The sequence below is a fragment of the Anopheles moucheti genome, chromosome 2 (genome assembly GCF_943734755.1).
Source record: "Anopheles moucheti chromosome 2, idAnoMoucSN_F20_07, whole genome shotgun sequence".
Taxonomy (NCBI): Eukaryota; Metazoa; Arthropoda; class Insecta; order Diptera; family Culicidae; genus Anopheles; species Anopheles moucheti.
Window position 1 is genome coordinate 67,504,055 of NC_069140.1, and position 8,916 is coordinate 67,512,970.

Sequence of the window (8,916 nt, forward strand, 5' to 3'; positions counted from 1 at the left end):
CGGCTGTATGAGGTGTACGTGTGTCGGCGAATATCATGCTCACCGAATGATTTTCGACACGGTTGGTGCTCCCCTACGGACGGATGCAGGATTTCGAGCGAAGGAATGTCCGGGTCATCATCAACTATGGCGCTCGCCCTTAGAAGACTTGCTGGGTTTCGACATGATCGAGAACGTGCCAACGAGCGATCGTCTGCATACATGCGATCTGGGAGTGACCCGTCGCCACCTATTATACTTAGTGGAAAATAAGTATTCCAATTTCGCTCCTTTGTCCTCTGCAGCAAAAATGTGGATATCGAAATTCCTTACCAACGTACAACTGCCCTCTGAGATTAATCGTAAACTTAGAGGGTTAAATGTGATACGTTTTTGGAAGGGTTCGGAATTTCGATCATATCTTCATTACGCCAGTGTAGTGCTGATGGAAGAGTTTTTAAGCGTGGAGGCATATAGTCACTTTTTGCTTTATTTTTGTGCAGTGACTATATTTTCTTCCACGTATCATCAAAGACATTGGGATCGTGCAGCTGATTTTTTGAACAGCTTTGTTCAGCAGTATGGGGAGATTTATGGCCGTGAGAACCTCACCAGCAACGTCCATAATCTCCAGCACATTGCTAAGGACGTTTTTAAATACGGACCGCTAGACGGTTTTTCTACGTATTGTTCTGAAAACCACCTGCAGGTGATTAAACGGTCGATTCGATCGGGCTTTCGGTGTGGGGTGCAAGCTGCAGCACGTTCAGAAGAACGGTCTGCATTGGGGATGGCAAGTGATAGTACGAATCGTCACTATCCACGTTTGACCACAAATGGGAAAGGCATTTTTTTGGCATCCGATTTTTCTCTACGTCCATTGCCTAGAGACGAATGGTTTTTGACAAAGGGTAACGGGGTTGTCAAATTTTTGAATGTCGTTCAAACAAATGACAATTTTACGATAGTGGGTAAACAATATGATTACAATTTGGATTTATTTTCATTTCTTTTCAGCGAGGATGATCCGGAGTCAATGTTTTCTTCTTCGGATATCCTTATATATAAAATACCAGATGATGTTACGACACAAAACGTAGAAGTGGATATAGCAGACATCAGATGCAAACTTGTTGCCGTTCATCCATCTGTTCAACCCAAATCAACAGTTTTTTTCCCTCTTTTGCATACACTTCGGTCCGAGTAAGTGTGTTCAATAATGTTAGTGATAATTTTTACTAATGCATAAATTGTACTCTTTTTAGCTAACTCCAGCAAGACCGAAATGCGAGACGATCGTGCTTGACCGTGAGTAGTTCATAGATTATATCCAGAAAGGACCGTATACCTGATAAGTTAGTAAATTCAAATCATAATTGTATTTTGAGTAGTCAAAGCAATTGTGATTTATAAACTAGGAATGCAAGTTGAGGAATAGTCATAATGAACACATAATGAATCATTAACAATTTTTTATTTATTTACTAACATTTTTTTCACGTTTGTGATAACACTTACTAGAGCTTTTAATCACTCCTTTAAAATTAGTTGCGCTGCTTTGAGCATTGTTAAGTTTTATTACAAAGAATTTTTTTTACATCTTCCTCACCTACTACAAACCCGACATCCTCACCTATGGCCTTAAATAGTCGCAAAACATTAAATTTTTCATCTAATCTTATTTTCGGACCAGATTTTCCCCCGCCTCGCCAGCTGCACTGCACAACAAATTTTTTATCAAATAGTATTTGAAACGCGCTATGCATTCGGCTCTTCACATCTGTTTCCGATTCCAACCTATCGACAAGAGTTTTATGAATTTTTTGAAAATAAGTTTTTTCATGGAGCTGATCTTCAAAACACGTTAATTCTTCTTCAGACGTAATGAAAGGCAGAAATGATGACGAGTGCTGTTCTTCTTCCATTACAGCTGTTCCATTGGGTCGATGGCTTCTATAATCCGTCAAATTCTTCATCTAGGCCCAAAGAAGCATCAACGATTTATTCATCACAGCTAGTTGGTCTGCCGTGTCTTTTCCTTGCTCAGAACGCTCTGGAACTGGGTCCGGTGTTGCAGCAACGACAGTTGATGATGCTGTACTGCAGGATGCGACTTTATATGATGTTGTAAGTATTGACCGATAAAGTTTTCCTGGTTTTAAACGTAATTGATTCCCTGTTATTCCTACATTCTCAGGAAGGCAAGCTGTCGGTGGTGCTGAAGCGATGCTGGATGGTGTTATAGTATATACAGGTAACCTTGAAGATGTTCGATGCTGGTTATTACTGCAAGGATTTTTTACTAAAGGTGTTGGTCGGTATATTTTTTCGGTTTTTGTAACTTTGGGATATGCTTTCATCTGTTTTAGCTCATCTGTTTTAGCTGTCGATGGTGATGTTGTTTGCTGAGAAGCTTTAACAGTAGATACTGGTGGACAGCTTTTAATTGTTAACTGTGGAAATCTAGCCGCCAACGCAAGAAGCGAGGAATCCGGTGCCTTAGATACCGATTCCCGAGACATTTTTTCCTGCAAGCGAATGAGAGTAGGTTAAAAATCACTTTCAAATACAATATCAATATTTAACATACCTTTACGTTTTTATTTCAGCTTCTGTACGCGATACTGGGTTTGGTTGGGAAGGAGGAAAAGAAGGTTCGAACACATCGGTGGACAATGCCAACCTGGACTGACGATGGCCTATGGACTATGCCGAACTACTCTGGACCAAGGGATAAGGATAAGGAGGAAGAACTAAACCCTGGCAGAACGGACCGATTATGCCGGAGAGCGCCTTATGGTGTCACACAATCGCTACCAGTTACGGACAATTGTGTGACATTCTATTTCCACTGTGACAAAAACGAGCATTGTAGATTCCCAGATTTCTCGGAAAAAATAGTGATTGTTCTTGCAGTCGTACCCACGTACCCACCCCCGAACTTTTCCCCACCCCCGAAGATGCGAAATTCAACTTTGTATACATAAAGGGGCAGTGTTCTAATTCCGCAGTGCTTTAATTCCAACAATATAAAACGTCACAACAACGGCCCTTTTGATTTTTAATTTTTTTGTTTGCGCCTTTGGCTTTTGATAGCTTGGATGACAATGGTAGCGCTAGAAGAACTGCATGAAAGCAAGCGTCGAACTGGTATAAACGTGCCTTAAACGTCTGCGATTTAAGGCACATTTAAGGCGCCACTTTAAGGCACCGACCGCTCGAAAAACGCTACAATTCTGCTATAAAATGTCAGTTGGGTTGGTTCACGTGCGTTGCTGACGGTTTATAAACAAAGCCTAACGGGAAGGATTTTTGTCATTGAAAACATTGAAAAACATTCAAATGGCTTGGCGATTGGCTGTTTTTTAATAAAACATAAAATTGAAGGCATTTTGAAATATTTTTTGCATTGAAAAATAATGAAAAAAAAATTTTGAAAAAAAAAACAGCGTACGCTGTTGGAAACTCGACAGATCCCACCGCAGTACATAGGCGCGTACGCTGTTGTACGCTTTGAATAAAGTTCGTCTCTGTTGAAATAGTTACGTTCCATAATCCAAACCGCACCTGTAGCTCTATAAACCTTGGTCAACCGTCAAGTAGGTTTTTGGTTTTAGTTAGTTGAAAACTCTCAACTGAATAGGCTGTATTCAATTATTACGTTCAAGCACTCTGAATAAAAACTCTCAACAGGTTATGGGCCCAGCGAGCCTACCAACGTGCGATAAGTTTTAGTGGTTTAAAGAAAGAAGTGAAGATTTTTCTTTTTTGCGAAGGTTTTGTCAGTGAAGTGCGAAAATGGCCAAAGACATCAGCTTCGACAAATTGAACGGACGAATGAACTATGCGTCCTGGGAAAAGAAGATGTTATCTTTCCTGAGAACCCGTGACTTGTATAAGTGCGTATTGCCCGCTCCGAATACTGAAACGGACGAAGAAAAGGTGTCGCGTGCTGTTGGTTGGTTATTCCTAGCCTGTGAAGACCATGTTGCGCATCATTTTGGAAAAGATGATAGCCCATTGCAAATATGGGAATCACTGCGAAAAACATTTGCCGAGACCGTTATTGGTTTACATCTTCAGGCAGTGATGACGATTTCACACACGTATATAAAGGATTGTGAATCCAATGACGACTACGTTGGGAAGATGATGGAAGCATGGCGGCGCTGTAGTGAGGTCGGCATAAAATTCGAGGACAGAATAGTGGCATTATTTATACTAGGGAACCTTGGACCTGATTATGATTCGTTCCGGCAAGGTATTGTTGGAAGTGGTCAGCCATTGACGGTTGAACGAATAAAGTCAGGCCTTCTAGAGTTGACGCCAGTACAGAGCAAAAGTACAGAAGTGGCGTATTACAGTGTACCACGACAAAAGCAGATTCCTGGAAACTCCAACGACTCAAGAAAGAGTCGCGACTACAGTGACATAAAATGTTTCGGTTGCGGTCAGAAAGGTCATTTCAAGAACAAATGTCCTAAAGACAGCGGCAACAGTGTAAAATGGCGTCCAGGCGGCAGGAGTGCAAACGTAAATAAGAAGGAACACAATGAAGCGAATTTTGCAGCAGCTTTCTCAGTCGTTTTCGGTGAACGAAACAATGATTGGTTTTTGGACAGTGGAGCTTCGCGGCATATGACTCCGAAACGGGAAATATTGAACAATTTTCGGAAGATTGAAAGTCCAGGAATAACAGTTGCGGATAATCGCAAATTGAATGTGGAAGGTTGCGGAGACGCTGAACTCATTGTTAAAGGGAAGAAACTGTTGCTAAGAGACGTTTTGTATGCACCGGAATTGAAGGCAAATTTGATGTCGCTTGATATCACGTAAGGGTCACAAAATCGTTTTTGAAAAAGGTGTGTGCAAGGTTTTGAACCATGATAAACAATTGATAATCGAAGCAATCTCAACAAACGGAACGTTTAAAATAGATGCGAATCATGTGTTGTGTATGTTGGCTGATAAAAATACGCTGGTTGATTGGCATCGCAAAATGGGACATTTAAGCTACGACGGTCTCAAAAGGATTAAGAAATTTGGTGGTAACGTGAAATTCTCCGACCCAAAAGAATCCATCTCCAATTGTGAAACTTGTGCGAAAGGCAAACAAGCAAGAAAAGGATTTTCGAAGAAACAGGAGGTGTTAATTAAATCGAAAGGAATTCTCGAGTTAGTGCATGCAGATCTATGTGGTCCCATGAGTCCGTCATTAGGTGGTTCAAAATATTTTGCGGTTTTTGTCGACGATTTCTCGCGAAAGGTTTTTGTCTCGTTCTTAGTTGAAAAATCAGCGTTAGCTGCTGTGTTTCGAGACTTTATTGTCAGAATGGAAAATCAGACTGGAGCAAAGTAAAACGCCTTCGAACGGACAACGGAGGGGAGTTTGTGAATGCGGAAATGGAGAAAATTTGCAAACAGTTTGGCATCATACATGAAACGACAGTGCCATATACTCCCCAGCAGAACGGTATATCCGAAAGAATGAATCGGACGATCATCGAACAAGCACGATGCATGCTTGTTGATTCCGGGGTTGATCGGAAGCTTTGGGCCGAGGCAGTAAATCATGCAGCGCATGTCATTAATCGCTCAATCAATCGTTCCTTAGGTGATTGTTGTCCTGAAGAGATTTGGACCGGCAGAAAGCCAGACCTATCTAGTTTGCGAACCTTTGGAGAGCCCGCGATGGTCCATGTACCCAAGATAAAACGTACTAAATGGGATCCAAAAGCTGTCAAAATGTTGTTTGTTGGATATATGATCACAGAGAAAAACTTCAGGTATTATAACAAGTCGGATGGAAAAATATACGTGAGTAGAGACGCTAGTTTCTTTGAAAGAGTGTCCAACAAACAATTCGTTGTTGATACGACAGAAGATTGCGAACAGCTAAAGGCTTCAGTTGGGGTTCCGGACGTATTAAATATAAAGAAAGCGGAAACACCAAATGAATCATCAGAAGAAGAGGCAGAATTCGAAGATGCAGTTACAAGTCCAACAAACGTTCCAAGACGATCCCTTCGTAAGCCGTGTCCTATTATACGAGATGATTTTGTATCGTTTTTCACAAGAGATTGCGAATCGGGTGATCCTACGGATCGAGAGCAAGCAGCGATTGCGCATGATGCTAATTCATGGGACAATGCGATAAAGGAGGAGTTGGACTCCTTCTATAAAAACTAAACGTGGTTTTTGGTGGAACTTCCACAGGGCAGAAAGCCAATAAAAACCAAATGGGTTTTTCAAACGTAAGCGTGCAGAAGATGGCTCGGTGATACGCCATAAGGCTCGACTTGTAGCTAAAGGTTGCAGTCAGCAATCAGGTATTGACTATACGGAGACGTTTTCTCCTGTAGTGCGCTACGAATCCATACGTCTACTAATCGCCCTTGCAGCCAAGAAACGAATGGGTATTGACCAGATAGGGCAAGGACCAATAGATGAAGAAATATATGTTGAGCAACCCGAAGGGTATGATGATGGGTCAGGAAAAGTCTATCGACTTAATAAGGCGATGTATGGACTTAAGCAAAGCGGTCGATGCTGGAATGCCTGCTTGGATAAAGCCCTTCAGTCTTTTGAACTTAAGAAATCAGCCGAAGACCCATGTGTATACTACAACAGCGATAATAGTCTCTTCATCACCATATATGTAGATGATATCTTAATTTTTTGAAAGATGCTGATGTTCGTGACCAGTTGAAGTCGAAATTAACCAGCGTTTTTCAAATGAAAGATATGGGAAAGGCTCGAACGTGTGTGGGAATGACGATCGTTTATGGAAAGGATTATATAAGCATCAACCAAAGCAGATATGCTGAAGAAGTGTTGGAGCGTTTTGGTATGCAAAACTGTAAAGCTGTTTCTTCACCATGCGATGTCTCTCTAAAACTCGCGGCCAGATCAGATGCAGAGGCACCGATAAATGTACCTTATCGTGAGGCTGTTGGAGCATTGCTATTTCTAGTACAAGGCACAAGGCCAGATCTAGCTTTTGCAGTTAGTAACGTGAGCCGTTTCAACGATAAATACAACGAGACACACTGGATAGCAGTTAAGAGGATCTTGCGCTATCTAAGAGGAACAACCTCTTATAATATTACTTATCGACTTGGCTCAGATGAACCTGTGTACGGTTTTGTTGATGCTGACTGGGCAAACGATCCGGACGAGCGACGATCATTCTCCGGATATATTTTCAAGTTTGCCGAAGGTGCAGTTGCCTGGTCGAGTAAACGGCAACAGTCTGTTGCTGTCTCCAGTACGGAAGCGGAGTATATTGCCATTGCGCATGCTGCAAAGGAAGCTGTGTGGTTGTCTCGATTCATCCGTCAATTCATAGAATTGAAAACCATCTTGCTGCATTGCGATAACCAGAGCGCCTTGGCTATGACAGGAAGAGAAGCTTTCAGCCCGAGAACAAAACACATCGACGTGAGCTTCCATTTTGTCCGGAACTTGGTGAAAAATGGATTGCTTACTATGAAGTACGTGCCGACTACTGACAACCTTGGTGATTGTCTGACGAAAGGAGTATGCGGACCCAAGATGATCTTCTCTACCAACGGTTTTGGGATGCATGCGACTTAGGCGGGTTCGGATTTTAGTTTGCAGAATTATGGACCGAGTTGGGGTGTTGACATAGTTACGTTCCATAATCCAAACCGCACCTGTAGCTCTGTTGCAACGCAACGTTCTTTCCAATTTCCGTTTCGCCGTGGACGCGTTTCCTAACACCAATTTTTACAGGTTTCTAGGTAATTTTATTTTCTACTTCAAACTTCTTTCGCGGAGCACTGGTTTTGGGCAGATGGTACGGCTTCGCTGGTATAATTCGGGTGCGTGGTACGAGTGTTACGAGTGGTGGTGTTAAAAAATTACACGTCTTATCACTTGCGCGTTTCGGTTGTGAATCACTCTAAATCGATGGCGCACACGCGATGGCCGTTATCGTCCCTTTTCGCGCCTCGATCTCGATCCCTTTATGGCATCGTCCCTTCGGTAACGGCTTCTGTCACCCGTCACCGAGCTGTCACCGTAATTGCGTCAGGTGACGAAAACAAAAAACAAATCATGCGTTAAACTACAAGTGCCGACTTCACCGTTGTCTACAACAAGCTCTATAAACCTTGGTCAACCGTCAAGTAGGTTTTTGGTTTTAGTTAGTTGAAAACTCTCAACTGAATAGGCTGTATTCAATTATTACGTTCAAGCACTCTGAATAAAAACTCTCAACAGTCTCAAACTCGACAGACGCGAGTACAGTACATGTACAGGTACCTGTCGACACACGCGTTGTCGGTCGGTCGCTTTGAATGTGTTGGTGCGTTGCGATGTCGATATACGCGCGATGGAGGGTGTGGATCGCGTACCGTGATTTTGCGTGTGTATCACGTGTGTGTTCGATTTTTTTATTCGCGTCGCATGTAGGAGAACAGAACGAGAGGTCCAAATAAAAAAAAATGGACAGGCGTGGTCGAATTGCTCGTTGGGATGTTTGCAGTCCGGAAATACAACGAAAAATTGCAAGGGCAGTGAAATATGTGCAACATGTGGTAACAATTGCCCAAAATATATAAAAGAAACAGAGATAATCAAAATTTAAATAGACTGCAACTACTCCTTCCGTGACGTCAAACTAGCATATGAACAAAACATTCACAAACAAGCTTTCAACAGCTTCGCACAACAGAGAATTACCGCTGATCAAGTAACAGATCATAAAGACAAAATAATCGAAAACCTTACGCAAACAGTCAATATGTTAAAAGATCAAATTGCTTCGCTCACTAAGACAATAGAAACATTATCCAACTCAATGAGCAAAACAAAACAGCACGACGAACTGAAGTATCAGATTCAGATACAGAAGGATCACTTGTATATAACAATGCACCACAGACAAACCAGCCCACTTCTAACACCCGTTAA